Raw genomic sequence first — 26,965 nt, 5'->3', positions numbered from 1 at the left:
AGATGTCCTCATAACAGCCTGCTCTAATTCATCTATTTCTAGGATAATTTATATATTGCATTTCCCTTAAAGGAGGCACATTTATAAATGACAATCCTAGTTTAATGTTTTGCATTCGGTCTTTTAAAAAATATTTGAAATGAGATTGATTTTCTCCTTTTAATTTCTCTTATATAAAGATATGGCTACACTAAGCATTTTTAAGGACTAATATAGTAGCTTCAATCTCATACTCAATGAAACGTAATCATATTTATGCAGGACTCAGAGAATAACCCTGGATAGAAGTCTGATTCCCCTGTTACCACTTGGCAGAATATGGGGATGCAGAGGGAAGCGACTGCCTTTCCTGGCACTTGCTGTGTTTAAAAGCACTCCAGTTCCTTGTTTGAAACAGCTGGTTCCTTGCTCCCTCAGTCCCAGCCCTCCACAAATGGGTGATCTCTCTTGTTCAGGCATCTGGTATTTGTTTTTCACAATAAAAGTCTAGGGTACATGACTTGATGGAGACTAAGCTCCAATCTGTGAATATCATATGATACTTGTTTTAAAATAAATATTTTTCACATAACAACTTTGAAATCAAGATGCATTTTATAGTCATTGTCATCCTATAGATTAATGAGTGCTTTTCCCCCCTTTTAAATAGTAAATAATGGTTCATCTTGCGATGAAAGATTTCTTATAAGCAAATGTAGAAATAGTAGTACTTATTTATCTTTTTAACAAATCACATATATTTTAATCTGCATACACTAAAATTACTATGTCAAGAAGCAACAAATAGAACCGGACATGGAACAACAGACTGGTTCCAAATTGGGAAAGGAGTACATCAAGGATGTATATTGTCACCCTGCTTATTAAACTTATATGCAGAGTACATCATGCAAAATGCCGGGCTGGATGAAGCACAAGCTGGGATCAAGATTGCTGGGAGAAATATCAATAACCTCAGACATGCAGATGACACCACTCTTATGGCCAAAAGCAAAGAGGAACTAAAGAGTCTATTGATGAAAGTGAAAGAGGAGAGTGAAAAAGTTGGCTTAAAACTGAACATTCAGAAAACTAAGATCATGGCATCCGGTCCCATCACTTCATGGTAAATGGGGAAACAATGGAAACAGTGACAGAGTTTACTTTCTTGGGCTCCAAAATCACTGCAGATGGTGACTGCAGCCATGAAATTAATAGATGTGTGTTCCCTGGAAGAAAAGCTATGACAAACCTAGACAGCATATTAAAAAGCAGAGACATTACTTTGCAGGTAAAGGTCCATCTAGTCAAAGCTATGGTTTTTCCAGTAGTCAGGTATGGATGTGAGAGTTGGACCATAAAGAAAGCTGAAAGTGAAAGTCGCTCAGTCATGTCTGACTCTTTGTGACCCCATGAGCTGTATAGTCCATGGAATTCTCTAGGCCAGGATACTGGAGTGGGTAGCCTTTCCCCTCTCCAGGGGATCTTCCAAACCCAGGGATTGAACCCAGCTCTCCCACATTGCAGGCAGATTCTTTACCAGCTGAGCCACAAGGGAAACCCAAGTATAGTGGTGCAGGAAGCCTATCCCTTCTCCAGGGGATCTTCCCAACTCAACCCTTGGTCTCCTGCATTGCAGGTGGATTCTTTACCAACTGAGCAATCAGGGAAGCCAAAAGAAAGCTGAGGGCCGAAGAATTGATGCTTTTAAACTGTGATGTTGGAGAAGTCTCTTGAGAGTCCCTTAGACTGCAAGGAGATCAAACCCGTCAATCCTAAAGGAAATCAACCCTGAATATTCATTAAGGACTAATGCTGAAGCTCCAATACTTTGGCCACCTGATGCGAAGAACTAACTCTTTAGACCCTGATGGGATGCTGGGAATGACTGAAGGCGGAGGAAATGAGGACAACAGAGGATAAGATGGTTGGATGGCATCACTAACTCCATGAACATGAGTTTGAGCAAGCTCCAGGAGTTGGTGATGAACTGAACTCAGTTGGTATGCATTCCTGTTTTGACATTTCATAGAATCGTGTATCAAGTACAGCCAGCAGTATACAGGACAGCTCCATCATCCTCCAAAATTTCATTATCCAACTACTTTTTAAACAAACTCTCTCTACATTTAACTCCTGACAGCACTTCAGTCCCCCTGGTTTTATGTTCTTCAGAATGTCACAGAAATGGAATCATAGTAGCTATCCTTCTGAGCCTAATTTCTTTCATAAGGCATTATTCATTTGAGTTATCTATGTTATGACATCTAGCAACTGTTTTCACTGCTGAGTAGTACCCAATTACATAGACCTACAAGAGTATCTGTTCATTCACCAGTTCAAACACATCTGGGTTGTTTTCTGTTTTTGGATGATTATGAACAAAGCTGTTATAAACATTTCTGTACAGGATTTTATATGACTAAGTGTTTATTTCTCTTAAATGAATACATACTAATGGAATTTATGGGTCATATTATACAGCTAACTTTATGAAAAAGTGTCAAAAATTGTATCATTTTATATTCCCAGCAGCAATGGGTAAGAGTTCCAATTGCTCCAAATCCCTGAAGCACTTGATATTGTCAGGGTTTTGTTTTTTTGTTTTCTATTTTAGTTTGCAGTCTGTTGATGATCAATGCTGTTGAGTATAAACAAAGTACATTTGTTTATTTCTCATACATATATCATCTTTGGGGAAGTGTCTGTAAACCTTCTGTCCATTTATTCAACTGGCATTTTGTTTTATTATTGTTGAATTTGGAGACATCTTTGTGTACTGGATATTTGTCAGGTATGAGACTCGCAACTATTTCACCCTAATCTGTGGCTACTCCTTTCATTCTCATAACAGTGTCTCTCAGAGAACAAAAGTATTAAATTTTGAAAAAATCATTTATATTTTTTCTTTTATGGATCATGGCTTTGCTGTTTAAAAATTCTTTGCCTCAGTCACAAACATCTTCTCCCATGTTTCATCAAAGAAGTTTTATATTTTTAGATTTTACTGTTTGTTCTATGATCCATGACCCATTTTAAAATTAGTTATTTAGTTTAATTATAGTATGTGAGGTTTAGGTCGAGGTTTATCTGATTATTTTTAATTTACTAATTAATTTGCATAGGGAAATAAAATTGTTCCAATACCACATGACACCATTTATTGAAAATACTATATATTTTCCTGTGAATTATCTTTGTATCTTTGTCATAAATCAATTAACCAAATGTGTGTGGGTCTATTTTCAAAATCTCTATTTCCTTCCCTAGAGAAATTCCTACCTCTTCACCAATTTGACACTGTTTTAATTACTGTAGCCTTGTATTGTCTTGAACTCAAACTGTGAGTTTTCCATGTTCTTTTTTGTTTTAATTATTGTCAGCTGTTCTAGTAATTTTGCATTCTTTAAAAAATTAAAACACTACTGGAATTTTGATTGGGATTTTATTGAACCCACAAATATTTTGGAGACAGCTGAGATCTTAACTGTGAACTGTCATCAATCTTATGAATACAATACTTGTCTCCATTTATTTAGATCTTCATTGATTTCTCTCATCAATGTTAGTTTTCGGCAAAAAGATCCTAACAAGTATTTCTTCTGTGTGTGCATGTATGAGTGTACACAGGAACTTGAGAATAAAATTCAAGTTTCAATTCTTCATTTTTGTATAGAAATTGATTCTTGTATATTAGCACAGTACCCATAACCTCACTAATCTTCCTTCTTATATGCAGGATCTTTTTGGTAGGTTCCTTGGGAGTTTCCACATTGACAATCATGTCAGAGAGGCATTTTTGTTTCTTTCCATTTGCGTGTATATTATTGCTTTTCTTTCTTTAATGCACTGGCTATAGCTTCTAGTACAACTTGTTTTCTTTTTTTTTTGAGAACAAAGAGGAAGTGTTTATGCAGATTTAATCATATCATATACAATACAAACTTGCAGCACTAATGACCCTAGAAAGAATTCAACTTCAGTGGTCTCAACTATTTATAATAACTGAAATCCCTCTATAATGTATTCACACCACAATATATAAGGAAGAGGCACAATTTTTATTTTTTACATTAGTTTTATCCATTTGTTAATATGTTAGCTTCCTCTTTTAACCTGTTCTCATAGCATACAGTATTACAGCTAGAGTTGAAGAAGAGTAATAGGCTTGACTTGTTCTCAGTCTCAGGGAGAAACCATTCAGACTTTCACCATTAAATATAAAGTTAGTGTTTATCACTCAGTCGTGTCTGACTCTTTGTGACCCCATGGACTATAGTCCACCAGGCTCTTCTGTCCATGGAATTCTCCAGGCAAGAAAGATTTTATCCCAAAAGTGGTATCTAAATTAGCCAGTTAATTCTCACATTTTTTTTAAAGCAATGATATTAGGTGGAGATCAAACCAGTCAGTCCTAAAGGAAATAGCCCTGAATATTCATTGGAAGGACTGATGCCGAAGCTTCAATACTTTGGCCACCTGATGTGAAGAGCTGACTCATTGGAAAAGACCCTGATGCTGGGGGAAAAGGCAGGCAAAAGGAAAAGAGGACGACAGAGAATGAGATGCTTGGATGGCATCACTAACTCAATGGACATGAGCTTGAGCAAACTCAGGCAGACAGTGATGGACAGAGCAGCCTGGCGTGCTGCAGTTCACAGAGTTGCAAAGAACTGGACACTAGTTAGCAACTGAACAACGTTAGATGGTTAGGAATTCTCTCTTGTAAATATACCATAAGAGAAAAGGGAGATTAAAATCATTGAAAAATTCTAATCATCTTTTATTTTTATATATACCTAGCTAATTTGATTTAATGAATCATATCCCATGAACATGGTTTTAATCTCAATTTTATATATGAGGAAACTAAACCTTGGAGAATTTAAATCACTTGGCAAAATTCATATACATTCTTACCTGTTTATGCTCGCATAAATATATGGACACATTCATAGCCAATTATAAAATGTATTAAGAAAGAAGAAAAACGTTCCCTTCACAGCAGCAACAGAAAGTTTAAGGTACTTAGATTTCTTAGAAAGAAATCTAACCATGTATAAGACTTGTGTAAGAAAATTCAAACTCTGTTAAAGGGCATAGGTGACAACAGAAAACAAAAGAAAACATAGGTTTCTTTATGAAAGACAAGGCTCGATATTATAAAGATGGTATTGCTTCCAAATTAATCTATCAGTGAGTTTCATTACATTTTAATTTTAAAAAACCAAAATATGTTGCTAATTGACTACAAACTAATTCAAAAATTCATATGAAAGTAAAAGAATAGTCAAGGCAATTTTGAAGAATGATCAAGTACCCACCCAGCTGTGCACTTCTAACAGGTTTCATGATGTTATAATGCTGTAGTAAATAATGTATGTTTCTACATAAAAGTAGATAAATAGACAAATAAATAGAATAGATTCCCTAGAAACAGATCTATGAATATCTGAGAATTTGGTATCATGTTGCATAGTGTAGACTTTTAAAAATATATACATTAATATATATTTAATAAATGTACACATTCTATATCTGTAAAGAAATAGATTAAACTAGATCTCAATGCCAAACTAAAAATGAAATCCAGATGAATTGCACACCTAGTAATTAATAGTCAAACTAATATTTTAGAAGAGAAATAGTAACTTCACCACAGAGAAATTAGGAACAATTTTTAAAACAAACTTTCAAGCATTAAAAGAAGAGATAAATTTGCACATAACTAAAATTTAAAACTTTTTAATGACTAAAGGAACAAAGTTAGGTGAAGTCAAATAAAATATATTTTTACAAGCTTAATCAACTCAACTACATTATGGCACAAATTTTTAAAAATTACTTAAAAATCTGATAGAAAAATGCAGGAAATTATCACTAAGCAATTCACGAAAGAGAAACACCAGTGACAATAAATATATTTAGAGATGTTTTCTCTCAATAGAATTTTTTTTTTAAAAAAGGCAAAACATCTCTCAGACTAGAAAAAAATGTGAAAAAGTTAATTCAAGAATTAACACGATATTTTGAACAATCCCTCATTCATGTCATTAAGAAGATCTAAGAAGACATTGCATCCATGGCTTCCCTGATGGCTCAGTGTGTAAAGAATCCACCTGCAATGCAGGAGACACAGGAGACTCAGGTTTGATCCCTGAGTCAGGAAGATCCCCTGGAGGAGGAAATGGCAACCCCCTCCAGTATTCTTGCCTGGAGAATCCCGTGGACAGGGAAGCCTGGCGTGCTGCAGTCCATGGGGTCGCAAAGAGTCAGACACAACTGAGCAACTGAACTGAACTGAACTGGCCCAGCACTATGAAAATACTGTGAAAATAGGTGTAAACATATTCATGATGATCCTCTCCTTTGTTCCTCTCCCTTCTAAATGCCCAAGGATAAAAATTTACAGCTTAAAGAGATCGTGTCCATCCAGTGTTGCTTCTCTTTGAGAGTTCAGAGAAAACCTTCTGACAACTAGATGTTTCCCAGTGGTGCAGCAACAAATAAGAGTTGGTAATAGTGGCTCTTTAGTACCGAAAACTCTGTCCTGGGGCTCCATCTCTCCATTCTTCAACATATTGGGGGGCATTGACTATGTTTTACTGAAGTTTTCTTCTGAAATAATTTGTAAGAAAGATACTCCATTTAAAATTGTGCAAATGACTTATAGCTTTTTCATAATAATCAAGATTGCTGGGAGAAATATCAACAACCTCAGAGATGCAGATGATACCACTCTAATGGCAGAAAGTGAAGAGGAACTAAAGAGCCTCTTGATGAGGATGAAAGAAGAGAGTTTGAAAGCTGGCTTAAATACGCAACATTCAAAAGACTAAGATCATGGCATCTGATCCCATCATTTGATGGCAAATAGATGCGGAAAAAGTGGAAACAGTGACAGATTTTATATTCTTGGGCTCCAAAATCACTGTGGATGGTGACTGAAGCCACAAAATTAAAAGACACTTGCTTCTTAGAAGAAAAGCTATAACAAACCTAGGCAGTGTATTAAAAAGCAGAGACATCACTTTGCTGACAAAGGTCTGTACAGTCAATGCTATGGTCTTTCCAACAGTCATGAACAGATGTGAGAATTGGGCCATAAAGAAGGCTGAGCACCAAAGAATTGATGCTTTAGAATTGTGGTTCTGAAAAAGACTTTAGAGTCCCATGGACTACAAGCAGACCAAACCAGTCAATTCTAAAGGAAATCAACCCTGAATATTCATTGGGAAGACTGATGCTGAAGCTGAAGCTCTAATACTTTGGCCACCTGATACAAAGAGCCAGCTCTCTGGGAAAGACCCTGATGCTGGGAAAGGTTGAAGGCAGGAGGAGAAGGGGACAACCGAGGATGAGATGGTTGGATGGCATCACCAACTCAATGGACATGAGTTTGAGCAAACTCAGGGAGATAGTGAAGGACAGGGAAGCCTAGCATGCTGCAGTCCATGAGGTCACAAAAATTGAACATGACTTAGCAACTGAACAACAAAATAGTCATTTATAGTCACTATTATCATACATGCACAAAATAACTTTTAACTCACAATTACCAGTCAAGAAATTTAACACACTTATTTCTGGGGGATTTGGATTTTTTTGTTTTGTTCTACTTTTCAGTTTCCTGGCCTTTTGCAGTCTCCCATTTTTTTTTTTTTTAGAGAAGTTAACTCTATTATTTAAAATATGAATATTTTCAAGATCAAGCTGTTTTTACTTCATAGCTGTTATTATAATCATTCTTTAATAAATTATTTATGTTTACCTCATCAATATTTCTGCCTTGAGTGGTTAGTTCTTTTAGTCAGTTGACCTTTGTGTTTTATTGGTCTCAATGCTTAATAACTAATTACTACCACTAACTGAGAGCTAGAATATGCCAGTCACTATTCTAAATACTTTAAATGCATCAACTTATTTAATATTCACAGTACCATTATGAGGTTGGTACTATAATAACTTTTGTAAGAAAGATTATGGCTTTCTTGACAAGAAAATTATGGCTTGGAATGCTTAAGTAAATTTCCTAACGTCATGCAGCTATTAAGGAAACCAAGATCTAAACCAGGATTGTTTGATTCCAATTTTAAGTTGAAGGGGAAAAAAAGAGGAGTAATGATATAACTATTATAAACAAATATTCATTTAACAATACAGACTATATTAAAATATGTTTAAGCAACAGCCTATAAACTAGATCATTAAGAAAAGTGAAATGAGAAAATATACTTGGAGAATTTAATGTTATGCCCATCTCAGAAATTTATAAATTCCTCCAAAATAGTCATTGACATTAATGATCTCAACAATACAATTAGTAAATCCAAGATATTAAACACATATAAATAAGAGAATTCTATATCATACATACAAGTAATATGAGTAATATGAACTGCTTTTGAGCAAACAGCACAGAAAAATAACTACCAGCCTATAAAGGAAAATTCAAAACATTCCAAATGATCACTAACACACTGAATATATTCTCTGACAAAAGCAATAAAAATATGAATTATTTAAAAAGTAAAAGCTAAAAGTTATGTGTGTTTGAAAATTAGCATCTTACCAAATCATCTTTGCCCTATGGAAGAAATAAAGGAAAGAAGGAAGAAATATTTGAAGCTGAACGGTGATAACACTACATGTCAGAATTTGTATATGAGAGCAATACATGGAAGTAAATCTATAGCCTTAAATATATTTATTTCAAAAATAAGAAGTTTCTAAAAATATAAGTGAAGTATCCAACTCAAGAAGTTGTAAGACAAGTAGAAAATAGGCCAAAGAAACTAAGAAGAAAGTTATAAAATTAAGGTTAAGAAAAAAAAAAAATCAGAGACCTAGATATTCCTCATAAAAAAGTCCATATTCAAGTTTAGCAAAATCAAAACCTGGGCCTGTGAAAAGATTTATAAGATAGATAAACCTGTGGCAAGACTAGTGAAGAAAAATAGGAGAAAAGATACTAGTGCATAAAATACAGAAAAGAAGAGCTATGAGCCCAACAGAAATATAATAATAAATGGAATAATGAATAAAAACTGCTCTAAAAACCAGATGAGGCAGATAAAAGCATGGAAAACTATAAAAATGCCAAAACTGACCAAAGTATGTATAGAACCTCAAATAAACTCTAAAGTGCTTTTTTTTTTAACTGGAAAATCTACTGAGAAATTCACTTTCCAAAAATGCCAGTGAGGGTGTAAACATGAACAGCTAATTGACAAAGCAGTAAGACCACACTCACAAGTTCCACTCATAAGTTTTATATCCCAAAGAAGCTGTCACATAGGTCCAAATGTGTGAAATAGACTACATTAACATTCAGCACAAGGGTAGAGTTTTAAATACACTGAATCATTTCTGTACCCTAGGGATAAATCCCATTTGGTCATGGTATATAATCCTTTTAATGTGTTCCTGACCTCAGCTTGCTAATATTTTGTTGAAAATTTTTGCATCTTCATTCATCAGGGATATTAGTGTAAGTTTTCTTGTAGTCTCCTTATCTTACTGTTGTATTAAGGTAATACTAGTCTCATAAAGTGAGTTTGGAAGTGTCTTCATGTTATCTTCTCTTCAATTTTTTGAAAGAGTGTCAGAAGGATTGGCATTAACTGTTCTTTAAAATTTTGTTAGATTTCACCAGTGAAGCTATTTGATCCTAGTGTTAGTTTGTGTTGGAAGTTTTTTTGATTATTCATTAAATCTTTTTATTCATTATCAGTGTATTCAGTTTATTATTGCCTCCTGATTCAGTCTGGGCAGGTTGTATGTTTCTAGAAGTTTTTCCATTTCTTCCAGATAATCTAATTTGTTGGCATATAATTTTTCACTGTAGTCTCTGATGATCCAATATATTTCTTATCATTAATCATATTATCTTTCATTTCTGATTTTATTTATTTGAGTCTTCTATTTGTTTCTTAATCTAGCTACTGGTTTGTCAATTTTATTTATTTTTTTGAAAAACTGTTTTTCAAACTCAGTTTTGTTGATCATTTTTATTGTTTTTCTGTCCTCTATTAATTTCCACCATGAACATTAATTAATTCCATCTGCCAGCTTTGGGTTTAGCCAAAGAAACCGTAAGAAAGAAGTACAAAACTAGAGGCAACACAGTTACTGATTTCAAACTATACTACAAAGCTAAAGTAATTAAAACAGTATGGGACTGCTATAAATATAGACACATAGATCAGTGGACCAGAATAGAGAGCTTAGAATAAAAACCCCACATATACGGACAATTAATATCTGAAAATGAAGCCAAGAATACTCAATGGGAAGAGGATAGTCTCTTCACAAATGGCACTGGAAAAACTAGATAAACACATGCAAAAAAATGAAATTGAATCTAGCTTACACTACTTCCCTAAATTAACTTGAAATGGATCAAAGTCTTAAACATAAGACATGATACTTTAAAAGTCCTATGTGAAAATATAGGGAAGCAGCTCCTTAATACTGGTCTCAGTGATGATATTTTGGATATAACACCAAGAGTACAAAACACAAAAAGTAAAAATCAACAAATGGGGCTACATGGAACAAAAAACTTCTCCATTGCAAAAGAAATAATCAACAAAATGGAAAAACAACCTGCTGAATGGGAGAAAATATTTGCAAACCATGTATTTGATAAGAGGTTAATGTTCAAAATATATAAACAGATCATATAATTCAGTATCAAAAAAAAAAAAGATTAAAAATGGGCAGAAGTCCTGAATAGACATATAGGACATACAGGTAACCAATGGGTACAATGAAATGATGCTTAATATTGCTAATCATCAGAGAAATGCAAATTAAAACCACAATGAGATGTCCACTCACACCCATCAAAATGGCTATCATTGAAAAGTCTACAAATAACAAATGTTGGCAAGGATGTAAAGAACAGTATATTGTTGGCAGGATTGTAAATTGGTCTTAGCTACTGTGGGAAACACTATGGAGGTTCCTCAAAAAGCTAAAAATAAAACTATTATACCATATGATCCAGTAATTCCACTTCTGGTTAAATACCCAGACAAAACTACTAAAAGATACAAGCACCCCAATATTCACAGCAACATTATTTATAAGAGCCAAGACATAGAAAAGACCCTGATGCTGGGAAAGATAGAAGGTGGGAGGAGAGGGGATGACAGAGGATGAGATGGTTGGATGACATCACCAACTCAATGGACATGAGTTTGAGTAAACTCCAGGAGTTGGTGAAGGACAGGGAGTCCTGGTGTGCTGCAGTCCATGGGGTCACAAAGCTTCAGACACAACTGAGCAACTGAACTGAACTGAAGACATAAGAGCAAAGTAAGTGCCCATCAACAAATGAATGGATGAAAATGTGGTATGATGCTTGCACACGTACACACACACACACACACACACACACACACACACACCCTGGAATACTACTCAGCCATTAAAGAAATGAAATTCTGCCATACGCAACAATATGGTTGGACCTAGAGGGTAGTATGCTTAGTGAAATTAGTCAAACTGAGGAAAGCAAATACTGCATGTGATCACTTCTATGCAGAATCTAAAATATTAAACAAATACATGTAACAAAACAGAAACAGATTCACAGATATAGTGATCAAACAAATGGTTACCAATTATGGGGGGATAGAGGTATGGGATTATGAGACATAAAACACTATGCATAAACTAAATAAGTATCAAGAATATATTGTACAGTACAGGGAAATACAGCTATTATCTAATAACTTTAAATGGGGTGTAAGCTATAAAAATATTGAATCACTATGCTGTATACCTGAAACTAATACAATATTGTAAATAAGAAAAATGACAGAGAAACTAAGTATACATTTTTCAAATGAGACATCCAAATGCCCAGCAATTACATAAAAAGGTGTTCAATATCACTAATAATCAGGAAAATGCAAATCAAAACCACAATGAGGTACAATGTCATACCAGTGAAATGAGTTTTGTCAAGACAACAAGAGTTAACAAGTGTTGACAAGAATGTAGAGAAATAGAAAACCTTGTGTACTGTTGGTGGGAATGTAAATTTGTGCAGCCTCATGGAAAACAATATGAAGTTTCCTTAAAAAATTAATAGAACTACCATATGATTCAGCAACCCCACTTCTGGGTATATGCCCAAAGGAAACAAAAAGAGGATACCAAAAATATATATACATTTCCATGTGTAAACATTATTCACAACAGCTGAGATATGGAAACAACTTACCTGTTTCTCACAGGATTACTGGATAAGTTGCGATATGCACATATACAATGAAATATCATTCAACCATGAGAAGGAATTTCTGCCATGGATGGACCTTGAGGAAATTATGCTAAATGAGGTAATTCAGACATAGAAAAACCAATACTGTATGATACCACTATACATGAAATCTTGAATAAGTCAAGCATTAAAAAAAGAGAGTAAAATGATGATTACCAAGCGCTGGGGGATAAGAGAGATGTAGGAGGGTACAAAGTAGCAACTAGTAGTTGAATAAATTCCAAAGATCTAATGCATAGTTTAGTGATTATAGACAACAATATTGTATTATAAACCAGACATTTTAAGAGACTAAATCTTAATTATCCCACCACAAGAAAGAAATGATAATTATATGATGTGATAAAGGTGATAGCTACATTGCAATCATACTGCAAAATACAAATGCATCAAATTAATATGCTGCACACCTTAAACTTACACAATGTTGTATATCAAGTGTTTCAATTAAAAATAAAGGAAATAAATTGAGCAAATCCAGGACACAAGAGTAAGAACTAAAATCAAACATTGGTTGAAATCTTAAAAGATATTGACACACTAAAATATAATTTAAAAATACATAACATTTGAATAATACACTTAGACTAGAAAGAATTGATAAGTCATTCTTGAAATCTGAAAATATTATAAACAGTACACATATTCTCTCAAGCCTATATGGGATATTTTTAAGATATGAATCAAATATTCTGCCAAAAAGGAAATATCATTAAATAGGTAGGGAGGAAGAGAGCAAAGAGGAAACATACAGGCCATAGTAACGTTACACCAAAAGCTAATAAAATAAACTGCAATGTTCACTCTTTGGAAAAGTGAAAAGATAGGCAAAATAACAAAATTGAGAATGCAAAATGTACAACTTTTTAAGAAAGAAAAATAACAGCACAAAGGCTTAAAATTATAAGAAATGTATAAATCCATAGTATTCAATGTGAAAGCATGGATGAAATGTCCACTTTTCTGGCAAGCTTTTACTTACCAACCATATTAGGATAAATAGCATTAGCTTCTGTAGCAAGCAATGTGAAAAAAATAAAGGTTTATTTCTTACGGTAAACTGGATGCAAGTTGGTTGACTCCTGGGCAACTTCTCCTTCAGCAGTGATATTAGCACACTTCATCCACTCGCAGTCATCTAGACAAGAAAGAAGATAATCATGGATGTCACATGGAGCATTTTAAGGCAGTCATGGAAGTAGTATACATCATTTTCATCCATATTCCACCAGCCTAACTGGAAGGACACTAGCTGCAAGGGAGGCTGAGCAGAGCTGGCATCTGTGTTCCCTGAGAGAAACTCAAAGTTACTGAACATGGAGCCACTTTCTACCATTATCAACAGCAACTCATGATGAAGCAACAAGGATAGCTGAACTATAACTCTGAATACATGGTGATACAATTATAAAATAATCTTCTTCCCAAAAGGTCTTGGGGAATTCAGATGTTCAAGAAGCAGTTCATCTCTATACCTGATAAAATGTCAGAGTATTTAAAAAAAGAAAAAAACAGGAAACCTCTCAATATATTTTCTGAAGCTAATCTAACACTGATTTCCACTGTGATAGAAATAGTGCCTCGACTATGTGATCTGCAAAGCAAGGATAACAATATTTCCAGTGTTGGAAAAGACAAATTTTTTTAATTTCTACAGTATTTAATAAATTTCTGAGGGAGAAGGTGAGGGTGGGACGTTCTGGGAGAATAGCATTGAAACATGTATATTATCATATGTGAAACAGAACACCATTCCATGTTCGATGCATGTGACAAGGGCTCAGGGCCGGGGCAATGGGATGATCCAGAAGGATGGGATGGGGAGGGAGGGGGGTGGGGGGTCCAGGAAGGGGAACACATGTAAACCCATGGCTGATTCATGTCAATGTATGGCAAAAACTATTACAATATTGTAAAGTAATTAGCCCCCAACTAAAATAAATAAATTTATAAATAAATAAATAAATAAATAAATAAATAAATAAATTTCTGAAATTTTTTTTTCCTGTTTGCTCTTCTATTGTTTTATTGAGTTATAGTTGATTTTCAATATTATAGTAGTTTCAGGTGTACAATATAGTGATTCAAAATGTTAATATACTCCATGAAAGTTTCTTTTCTGAAATATTAAAAGACTGCAATAATGCACGAATCAAAGGAAAAAAGAAGTGTGGTTCTCTGCTTCATTCATAAAAATTACTGAAGTAGCAGCAAACTTACAAAATAATGGTTTTGTTGTTTTATACAGCCACTAAAGTTGATGGCTATGAGCATTATGCAAAAACATGAGACAATGCCTAGAATGTAATATTAAACAGGAAAGCAAGATATAAAATTATATTTAGTATAACTATGGAAAAGCAACACACACATATTTAGAGGAATAACTTTTATTTCTAGAGCATTAGTTTTAAAATCCAAGTAGTCTTTCAATATTTGTAACAAAAACTGAATGACTTTTCAAATACCTGTAGAGCTAGTCAATTTGGAAATAACAATGGTGGCTAGTATTGCAATGTATCACTTACTAAACATTTTCACATATTGTATGTCATTTATTCTTCACAGAGGGCTTTTAAAAGTTAACAAAGCCCATTCACAGAAGCATCTGGAATTAAATCCAATCTCCACATATTCAGTAGCAAAGAGGTCTAGCTGTCTATCCATATTCCTTATCCTCTTCTTCCTCACTAACAGAAGGACAGAATAGACATTATTTCATGCAAAGTGCCCTTTTAAAAGATGATATTTCCCAGCTTCCCTTGTAGCTGTGGGTCAACAGTGCCCTCCTCTTCTGCTTTATATTTGCTTCCAGGATTGCAGGTGTGATGGCTGGAGGTATAGCAGCCATTTTGGACCATCAGGCAACTTTAAGGTCCATATTCTAAGCCTGGAACCCTTAGATGGTGGAATCAATACCCTGACCCAAGAGAGCAATTTCTAGATTCCATTTACATGAATAAAAATAACTTCCTGTGTGCTCAAGTCAATATTATATAGAATGGAACCTAATCCTAGCTAGTACATGCTATTTCCTCTACAGCACACATGAGGTAATAAATATTAGTGTAACAAAAATATTTTAAAATACTTAAAACAACCTTAATTCCTTTAATCCTATACCCAACCTTTAATGCATGAGGAAGAGCTATAGCCCCTATGGAAAAAAACAAAGTTGCATTTGATCACAATCTTATTAAACATTCTTCTTTTGGCACTATCACTTTCAGTGAGGAACTGACAAGACAGATGGACAGAAGGAAGGAAAAAAGGAGAGGCAAAAAGAGAAGGGAAGGGAAAATAGGAAGGAAGGTAGGAAGAAAGAAAGAAAATCTCAGCTGTGCACAGCCAGCCATACCTATAACTTCAATTACCATCTTGCCCAGGACCCCCAAATACATTTCACCAGCATAGACTACTCCGGTGAACCCTAAATATCCATATCCAAATGCTTACTGATACTGAGCACCGAAGAATTGATGCTTTTGAACTGTGGTGTTGGAGAAGACTCTTGAGAGTCCCTTGGATAGCAAGGAGATCCAACCAGTCCATCCTAAAGGAAATCAGTCCTGAATATTCATTGGAAGGACTCATGCTGAAGCAGAAACTCCAATACTTTGGCCACCTGATGTGAAGAACTAACTCATTTGAAAAGACCCTGATGTTGGGAAAGATTGAAAGTGGGAGGAGAAGGGGATGACAGAGGATGAGATGGTTGGATGGCATCACCAACTCAATGCACATGAGTTTGAGCAAGCTCTGGGAGTTGGTGATGGACAGGGAGGCCTGCCATGTTGCAGTCCATGGGGTCGCAAAGAGTCAGACACAACTGAGCAACTGAACTGAACTGCACTGAACCTCATACAAGTCTGAAGCACTAAACTCAGCATCAGTTCAGTTCAGTTCAGTTGCTCAGTCGTGTCCAACTCTTTGCGATGCCCAAAGCTAAATTCAGAAACTTCCCTTCCAACTCAACAACCTTAACTCTTTTCTGCCACGGTGTTTGTCTTTGTTTGACTTAGGTCAGCCAACAACTTAGGGGTCAAAATAAGGCAATCTCCCTAATCTCCCATACCCAATCCATGACCAAGTATTATCTATTTAAGCTTCTGGGTATCTCTAAAATTTGCCCACCTCTTCTTTCTCTCCAGTACCAGCAAGGTCTACACAACTGTCACAGCCCTTATGCACTACTATCAAAACCTACAAACATTTCTCCCTGAATCCATTTTGGCATCTCCTTCAAGCTACACTAGCTTTACAGGCAGTGTGACATTTTAAAAAGTCAGTATCATTAAACAAGTCCTTTGCTTAAAACAGTTTAATGATTTTCCTTTGTCTTTATGATAAAGATCAAAGTAGATAACAACCTAAAAGAAGAACTATTGTCTGGTGCCTCTTCATCATTGTATTCTGTGCTCCAGATTCTATTTCTTTATACTCATCAAATGCACCTTCTGAATTTCCCCTGGAGTCTTGGAAGAGACTGTTCCCTTTCCCTGAAGTCCTTTTCCTCCCTTTTCTCTTTATTCCACACTTGCCATTCAGTCTCAGCATCCTTAAGCATTTCAAATCTTTTTTTTATCAAGGAATTTATCTTATTCCACACTTGCCATTCAGTCTCAGCATCCTTAAGCATTTCAAATCTTTTTTTTATCAAGGAATTTATCTGATAAAGATCTAGTTGCCTCAATATCTCATTATCATATATTCTTATTTCTTCCTAGTCATCTGATATTTCCTCTTAATATTTCTTTGTGTCATATGTTTTTCCTCATAGCACCAAATCACAGTGGCAATTACATATTTGTGTGGTTATTTGGTTATTTACCTGTACCCTCTCCCAAAATGCCACTAGATGTTCTAAGAGCATGAATTTTATATATTTTGCTCATTATTGCATTCCTATGCTGTTCTTTAAAAAAAGGGGTCTTAATATAGGTGTGTATGTGGAAAGAGATTAAATAACTATAATAAACAAATGAATATATAATATCCTAAAATATTGATAAGTGATAGAATCATGGATTACATTTTCCTTATTTTACTGTTCTGAGTTTCACACTTCATACAATTAGCATTAATAGTAATATTTATATTTTTTTAATTAAATAAGCTTACTTCACAAATTTGGAAGTTTTAAGATGTAGTAAATATTTCAAATTCAAAAAAACATGACCCAAAGTTATCTGTTTGAGAAAATATTTCCTTTGCATTAAAATAGGCACATACACATATTTGCACAGATCTATTTCATTAAATTGGCTACTTCGGGAAGAACAGGAAAGGAAGTAGCTGAAAGAAATGAACAGGTAAAGTTGAATAAGAGTGAAGACTTAACATAGCAGTGTATCATGACCCTAGGAACATGACCCTAATTCAATCTCTATAGAATTAATAATACTTTTCAAAGATACTTTTTAAATCTTGAAAACCAGACAACTGAATTCTGTCAGGTAGGTAAGACGTCTTAATTGAACCAATAACGCTATCTCTTCTTTCTTTTTTTTCAAGTTTTCTTTCCCTTTTATTTTATTTTTTTAAAATTTATTTATGTATCTATTTTTTTACTTTACAATATTGTATTGGTTTTGCCATACATTGACTTGAATCCGCCATGGGTATACATGTGTCCCCCTTCCAGAACCCGCCTCCCATCTCCCTCCCCATCCCATCCCTCTGGGTCATCCCAGACCACAATGCAGTAAGATTAGATGTCAATTACAGGAGAAAAACTATTAAAAATTCAAACATATGGAGGCTGAACAACACGCTGCTGAATAACCAACAAATCACAGAAGAAATCAAAAAAGAAATCAAAATATGCATAGAAATGAATGAAAATGAAAACACAACAACCCAAAACCTATGGGACACTGTAAAAAGCAGTGCTAAGGCGAAGATTGATAGCAATACAGGCTTACCTCAAGAAACAAGAAAAAAGTCAAATAAATAACCTAACTCTACACCTAAAGCAACTAGAAAAGGAAGAAATGAAGCACCCCAGGGTTAGTAGAAGGAAAGAAATCTTAAAAATTAGGGCAGAAATAAATGCAAAAGAAACAAAAGAGACCATAGCAAAAATCAACAAAGCCAAAAGCTGGTTCTTTGAGAAGATAAACAACACTGACAAGCCATTAGCCAGACTCATCAAGAAACAAAGGGAGAAAAATCAAATCAACAAAATTAGAAATGAAAATGGAGAGATCACAGCAGACAACACAGAAATACAAAGGATCATAAGAGACTTATCAGCAACTATATGCAAATAAAATTGACAACTTGGAAGAAATGGATAAATTCTTAGAAAAGTACAACTTCCCAAAACTGCACCAGGAAGAAATAGAAAATCTTAACAGACCCATCACAAGCACAGAAATTGAAACTGCAATCAGAAATCCTCCAACAAACAAAAGCCCAGGACCAGATGGCTTCACAGCTGAATTCTACCAAAAATTTAGAGAAGAGCTAACACCTATCCTACTCAAACTCTTCCAGAAAATTGCAGAGGAAGGTAAACTTTCAAACTCATTCTATGAGGGCACCATCACCCTAATACCAAAACCTGTCAAAAATGCCACAAAAAAAGAAAACTACAGGCCAATATCACTGATGAACATGGATGCAAAAATCCTTAACAAAATCCTAGCAAACAGAATCCAACAACATATTAAAAAGATCATGCATCATGACCAACTGGGCTTTATCCCAGGGATGCAAGGATTCTTCAATATTCACATATCAATCAATGTAAAACACCACATTAAGAAATTGAAAAATAAAAACCATATGATTATTTCGATAGATGCAGAGAAAGCTTTTGACAAAATTCAACATCCATTTATGATAAAAACCCTCCAAAAAGTAGGAATAGGAGGAACATACCTCAACATAATAAAAGCTATATATGACAAACCCACAGCAAACATTATCCTAAATGGCGAAAAACTGAAAGCATTTCCCCTAAAGTCAAGAACAAGACAAGGGTGCCCACTCTCACCACTGCTCTTCAACACAGTTTTGGAAGTTTTGGCCACAGCAATCAGAGCAGAAATAGAAATAAAAGGAATCAAGATTGGAAAAGAAGAAGTATAACACTCACTGTTTGCTGATGACATGATCCTCTACATAGAAAACCCTAGAGACTCCACCAGAAAATTACTAGAGCTAATCAATGAATATAGTAAAGTTTCAGGGTATAAAATCAACACACAGAAATCCCTTGCATTCCTATACACTAACAATGAGAAAACAGAAAGAGAAATTAAGGAAACAATTCCATTCGCCATCACAACGAAAAGAATAAAATACTTAGGAATGTATCGACCTAAAGAAACAAAAGACCTATATATAGAAAACTACAAAACAGTGGTGAAAGAAATCAAAGAGGACACAAACAGATGGAGAAATATACCATGTTCATGGATTGGAAGAATCAATATAGTGAAAATGAGTACACCACCCAAAGCAATCTATAGATTCAATGCAATCCCTATCAGGCTACCAACGGTACTTTTCAGAGAACTAGAACAAATAATTTCACAATTTGTATGGAAATACAAAAAACTTTGAATAGCCAAAGCAATCTTGAGAAAGAAGAATGGAACTGGAGGAATCAACCTGCCTGACTTCAGGCTCTACTACAAAGCCACAGTCATCAAGACAGTATGGTACTAGCACAAAGACAGAAATATAGATCAATGGAAGAAAATAGAAAGCCCAGAGATAAATCCACGCACCTATGGACACCTTATCTTTGACAAAGGAGGCAAGAACATACAATGGAGAAAAGACAATCTCTTTAACAAGTGGTGCTTGGAAAACTGGTCAACCACTTGTAAAAGAATGAAACGAGAACAATTTCTAACACAATACACAAAAATAAACTCAAAATGGATTAAAGATCTAAACATAAGACCAGAAACTATCTCTTATTTCTTGATAGCAGTAGCCTTCGCAAAGGTTAAAGCATTTGTAGAAAAATTGAATGGCCAGAAAAGTCCACAAAAACTTAAATTTTCTGAGAAAATAAATATCTGTTAGCCTAGTATTGAACTGGAAATAGAGAACTTAAGTATTCTCAAGCAAAGCCTCCAGTATTCGTACATGTTCCACAAATGCATCTTTATCCAACATCATCATAAAAATTAAAAAATAAAAGGACTTCTAGAATAAAAGAACAATGTAAAGCTTCAAAAAGTGCTGAGATTGAGATCCTGTCCGAATACACACAGTTTAAAATACCCCTTTAATTAAACTTTCCCCAGGGAATTTGCTTGTTTTACATTACATTTTCCTTTGCATTTAATGTCAAATATTATAGCTTGTTCTTTTTTTCATATATGGGGCTTTGTGCTAAGACTTTGTTGCTGATTTTGACCTTTGCTTTTCTCCACTGATCCTTGTCCCTGTTATGAAGTGTAGTGTGTTCTTGACATAAAAAGCATCTAACTCAGATACTCAGTAAAAGCTTTTTGCATGCTCATTAGCACAATATTTAACTATCATCCATTCAAGGAAAAAAAAAATCCCGTAAGAGCCCTTACTATTCTTATGTGCCCACAGTTACTTCAAGGATTTTCAGCATGTGTGTTTGTTATTATAAAACAGGATATAAATTACTGAAAATGTTATCAAAAGGCTATATAATATCAGAATTCTAGTAGAGAAACCTTAACGATTCAAATATATCTCTTTCTTTGGGTATTGTTGTGAGATTGAATATTATTTAACAATTTTATTTTTTTTTTTCTGAAATTAGATGGTCATTTCATTTTTTGTTGGTATTTTCAAACTGAACAAAACATCTCAAATCTCATACTTTGGCAGAAGATACAAATATTTATCTTAAACTGAAGTTGGTGGTGGTGGTATTTGTTTTGCTTTGTTGCTAGATTGCAGTGGTTTTGAGATGCTAGATACTAGGTTGTTTCCTGAAACATAAGTCTATGTTAACACTTCTCTTTGCAGTTCTAGAGTCCATGGCACCCTAAAGTTTGGGGATTCCCTCTGACAGAGTGTTTAAGAAAAGAAGGAACAAGTTTAATGTTATGCAAACTCAAGTTCAAATCCTTACTTAGCATTAACTATGTGACCTTGAACAATCATTTTTAGCATTGACTTTTAATTTCCTCCTTTGTAAATAGAGTCTACTACCCATTTCCTGAGTTTGTTTTGAGGACCAGGAAAAAACACATCATGACCTTGGTACAATCTAGGCACTCAAATATTAGTTCCCTTCCCCCTTTTCCAGAAAACTACATTATATTCTGAATAGTATTTAAATAAAAGATTTGATGAGATTTTTAAATAGAGATGCAAATAAGTTTGTCTGTTGCTTTATGAAAAAAATGTTTGAGTCAAACTCTAAAGAGAGATGGCAAGATAGAAATTTTTGGCACATTGTTTAAAGAACATTCTTTAATTTTAATTTTGTCTCCTATTTGAGACAGGAGACCACAATAACATAAGAAGCTTGATGTGTAGGGTGTGTGAAGTATGTAATGAGTGTTACAACTCCTAAAGAACAGAGCATGGCACTTGCTAAAGGTCATCTTGGAGAAAAACATCATCCAACATTTTGATGCTAGCTTTTCAATTATATCATTCAAATAGTTGGAGTTTTACTGCGTCTTTACTGCCAAAGAATCATGGACAAACATGATGAATAAACGTTTAACAAAACTTTTAACAGCTAATTAAATTACTCATTGAACAAATACAAACATACCTTTTTTCTCATCCTATAAGTATTAAGTCCTGTTTTTTATTTTTTTAATGGCTTTTAGTACACTCAATCATTGCACGGCTCTGATGAATCTTTCATATGTATTTATAACTTACAGAAGAAGTTGTGCTGAAATGTGCCACCATGCAAGGGAGAGAATTTGAGGTCTGGAGATGGATGTCTTTTTTTTTTTTTTAATACATTTTTTCTGGACGTTATGGTTGTTCAGTGAACACAGAATTTTGAACATAAAACTGCATGTATTTCCCACTGGACAGCCAGCTCCCTATCCACATTCTCAAGCCTCCTTTTTGGATGAGGAATTCCACATATCCTTATCAAATAAACCCCGTCTCCTTTGAAACAGATAAAACCAGTCTGATTTAAGAAATCTACAGAAGGCACTCTTTAAGCCCTTACCCACCTCCTTCAAGAAAGCCTTCCATCATTATTAATAAACCCATCCACACTTCAGATTCACCAATTCCTTCAGTTTCCTAAGTCCTGTCACACAAAGTGTTTCAAGGAGTTCTTCTCCTTCAGATTTTCTGCCATGCTCAGTCTCTATATAAAGCACAGCTCACTTATTTTTGAATGAGGGAAAAATAAAGCTTTCAGAGAATAAATGTCTTTCAAATGTACTCATGAAATTGTAAACATCTTCTCAAACTGATTAAACAAAATGTCCAGGTAGGAGCTGACTTCAAGCTCTGTCCTCAGTCTAGAATGCCCTTGTCCTCATCCTTTCACATCTAGTTAGCTCCCAGCAGCCTGCCTTTAACTCAGGTCCATATTTTTGTAGGAAACTTCAGTATCCTCCCCAACACAAACACACACAGATGGCCCTTTCCTATCCTATGCCCATGTTTACTTATCTATTTCTATTATTAAACCTTGACTTCTGTATCCTTAGGGTTTGGAAGCTCAAAGTTTCTTGAACATATGAGCAAATACATATCAAATGAAGAAGTCAGAAGCTCCCCTTAGATGCAATGGCACAGAGGCCAGGACTAAAAGAGCCCCAGAGATTCCCACTTTCCCATATCTAAGGACAGTATCCAAAGATGACCTGACAAATGTCCTCTGAGAGATCTCCGAAGACTCACTATTTGGCAGCCAGGGCCATAAATCTCTGATATGAGTCATAAGTTTTAAGAGTTTCATCTCTTGATTATTTCCATGGTTCTTTGGACAAGTCTAGTTCATTCAAATTCCCAGCTGCCAATGTAGTAACATTTTGATTCCAAGTGTGTGACCTACAGTCCTTCAGGATGACTCTCTCACCAGGAAGAGAAGCCTGAGACTTTAGGAAGCCTCTCACATCTGAAGTTCAGCTGGGGTGAAGGAGTGAGTTGGAAGAGAAAGGAAAACTTGCCTGTCTCCCTTTCTTTTTTCAAAGTTCCATGTAGGCTGTCCTGTCTGTTCTACATTAGGTATAATAGTTATACTATATAATGGACTAGCTACTTCTCTAGTAACAGCTTATTTATCAAGTTAATTTTTAATCTCCAAATTACAATTATAACTATCTTGCTGCTGCTGCTGCTGCTAAGTCGCTTCGGCCGTGCCCGACTCTGTGCGACCCCATAGACGGCAGCCCACCAGGCTCCTCCGTCCCTGGAATTCTCCAGGCAAGAACACTGGAGTGGGTTGCCATTTCCTTCCCCAATGCGTGAAAGTGAAAAGTGAAAGTGAAGTCGCTCAGTCATGTCCGACTCTTCACGACCCCTTGGACTACAGCTTACCAGGCTCCTCCGTCCATGGGAGTTTTCAGGCAAGAGTACTGGAGTAGGGTGCCATTGCCTTCTCCTTATTGATGGGCAAATTTGCTCCCATGAGTATAATGAGGTACATTATAAATACTAATTATGAGTTTGGTGTTATATGAACTACTAACTCTTGTTATTTTTGTTAATAATGGCTTTGATATTTACTTTTTCTTCTGAAGTCTCATTCTCTGCTCCTAGCCTAGAACCTGACAAGATTACTACATTGTTCTCCATTTATTCTGTTTTATTTTGAATCCATCCTGAGGGACTACCTACAATCCTTGTCTAGAATTCAATGCAGGCAGAAATTTGGCACCACCCTGGGCATAAGTCCACTTTCCATACATTTATTGTTTGCTTTAACCAGGCTGATGTCCTCATTGTACTCCTCACTCATTTCCCACCACTCATATGACACTTTTTCCCACCTCTGAGTCTTTGTTCAAAGTGTCCTCTCAGCTGGTTACACCAAACACCATCTAATCCTGTTAGATGATCCATTTATCTGGATCAAGTTCCCACCCACTTGGCTCAACCTGCTCCAACCACTTTCAAACTGAGTAGACAGATACCACAGCAGTGGTAACCACAAGTACAAACATTCTGAGAAACTGCAAAAGGACCCAGAGGACATTCTGTCTGCACAAAGAACACTGCTAGGCTTGCCTATCATGGATATGGGAATTCATTTTAGCATCCAAATCAAGAAGTCAAATTTTCTCACATTGGTGAAACTATACTACAGAGTTGGAAACTGCTAACATTCACTATTCCAGCCAAAGAGCAAAATACTCAATGTCTGAAACAAATACAAATCTAGAAATTTAGCCTGATAAAATCAGGTTTCAGAAAAGGCAGGGTGGGTTGGGCAGTTGGGTACCATAAACATATAAGGCAGCCCTGCATGTGTGAACTGGCCGTCACCATCTATGGGGTTGCTTCCCAGGCGGCTCAGTGGTAAGAATCCACCTGCCAGTGTGGAAGCCAGAGGAGACACAGGTTCAGTTCCTGGGTAGGGAAGATCCCCTGGAGAAGGAAACGGCAACCCACTCCAGTATTATTGCCAGGATAATCCCACGGACAGAGGAGCCTGCAGGCTACAGATCATGGAGTTGCAAAGAGTGAGACGTGACTGAGTGACTGAACATGAACACACACATCTAAGGAGTCAGACAGAGTCCAGATGTGCTCACCTTCCTCACGGAAAGGTGTATAGGAAACAACACGTAGCTGACTAATGTAATGTTCTCCACCAAAGAAATGAAAGAAGATTATTTGGCAAACTGCTTTAATTTTTAAATGTAATAGGAGCCAGAAATTTCAAGGATTTTAGTTCTTTATTGTATCAATGACACGCTTTGTTCTGGTTGTACTTCTAGGAGGCTATAAACCTTGAGCAAGTTAATAACCTTCTCTCTGCATCAGTTTTACTTTCAACTCTGAGATTAAACATGTGGTAATGGGGAACATCCCTCTTATGGGCAAAATGCTGTTCCTTTTTTTCTTAGATTGTTATATTAACCCACATCAGTTCTATGAAATCACATCCAATCATAAGTCATGATGGAATCCACCTATATTTAACTTCCCAAAGATTCTCGCAATTACTCAGAATGACTGCTGCTAAGTCGCTTCAGTCGTGTCCGACTCTGTGTGACCCCACAGACAGCAGCTCACCAGGCTCCGCTGTCCCTAGGATTCTCCAGGCAAGAATACTGGAGTGGGTTGCCATTTCCTTCTCCAGTGCATGAAAGGGAAAAGTGATAAAAATTGCCTAATCAAGATAGTCCATAATATTCCACGTTTGACTCAGTGTAAAGACATAACCTTAACATGTTAATGTGAAAAAAATGTCTTCTTTGTTTAGTTTTTTATTAGAAGGGGCTAATATTTTGAAAGTGCTATCTTTCTTTTCTATGATAAAGCATACTGATTAACTTGACCTCCCCACAATAAAAGAAAAATGCCTTAGTTTATTTTACTCTTTCAGTACAATACTACCTAATTGGTGCACTGAAATTCTATGTTTAGTTTGTCTAAAGCTCTTAAAGTAGAGACATTACTTTGCCAACAAAGGTCCATCTAGTCAAAGCTATGGTTTTTCCAGTAGTCATATATGGATGTGAGAGTTGGACTATAAAGAAAGCTGATGCAAAGAACAGACTCATTGCAAAAGACCCTGATGCTGGAAAAGATTGAACGCAGGAGGAGAAGGGGACGACAGAGGATGAGATGGTTGGATGGCATCACCGACTCGATGGACATGAGTTTGAGCAAGCTCCGAGGGTTGGTGATGGACAAGGAAGACTGGCATGCTGCAGTCCATGGAGTCGCAAAGAGTCAGACAAGAATGAGCGACTGAACTGAATTGAAAACTCTTAGGGCTGAATTTTAACTTCCTATTTGGGGAACTCATCATTCCAGTAACAGCAATGCAGTTGTATTGACAACTTCATGAATTACTATACAGAGTACTGTTTCACAAGGAAGCTCCTAGAGTATAGAGTTAAATGCACAATTAAACAGTAAGTTAACATGGACAAGAAGATGAAGTTCTCCATCATAACTTAGTAAACCTAAAACTTTGCAAACCTTTGTGTAATTCTTGGACCAATGCATTTCCTTTGTTAACAGTGGTTGGGGAAGTCTTAACAGCCTAGACAAAAATAATGTCAATCTTAACCTTATGCTATAAGCAAACATGACTTCAAAATGTGTCAAAGATGTAAAAGTTAAAGCTAAACAACTTATCAAAGAAAGTAGGATAAAAAGGAGAAACTCTTATTGATGTTGGTAGAGAATATCTGTTAGGACACAGAAACATGATTCACAAAAGAAAAGAGTTGATATCTGGACTAAATTAAAATTTAAAACTTCTGCTCACCAAAAACTACCCTTGAGAAAATGAATAGGCCAGAAGCAGAAGACGAAGATGAAATTGTATGTATGTGTGTATGTATCTGTGTATGTGTATGTATTCAACCTATTGATAAGACAAACTAATTAAAAATGAGTGAAAGTTCAATGACACAAACATGATACACTGTATTTTTTTAATGGAAAGTTTATATAAATCATTCTATCCTTTCTTTACAAAAGAATCCATCATTAACTTATCTCAATAGCTTTGCAGAATGTAAAAAATGTCTCATAGAGCACTACACAAAAGTTGTTTGCTATTATAAATCAAACTCT

The 26,965-nt window shown here is 35.4% G+C and overlaps 1 long non-coding RNA gene across 1 annotated transcript in view; it reads right to left on the bottom strand.

Annotated features, from left to right (window-relative positions):
- The window catches only part of LOC145514874 (uncharacterized), a 142,615-nt gene that overhangs the window by 34,181 nt on the left and 81,469 nt on the right, over positions 1 to 26,965 (bottom strand). The window contains exon 3 of the long non-coding RNA XR_014060521.1: positions 13,329 to 13,412. This is a non-coding gene — a long non-coding RNA (uncharacterized LOC145514874). The remainder of the gene's footprint in view (positions 1 to 13,328; positions 13,413 to 26,965) is intronic.

The sequence above is a fragment of the Giraffa tippelskirchi genome, chromosome 7, assembly GCF_054371585.1.
Source record: "Giraffa tippelskirchi isolate mGirTip1 chromosome 7, T2T-mGirTip1v1.2.pri, whole genome shotgun sequence".
In the NCBI taxonomy this organism is placed as follows: domain Eukaryota; kingdom Metazoa; phylum Chordata; class Mammalia; order Artiodactyla; family Giraffidae; genus Giraffa; species Giraffa tippelskirchi.
Note: the sequence above shows the minus strand (reverse complement) of the source record. Positions and strands in the feature narration are given on the sequence as shown.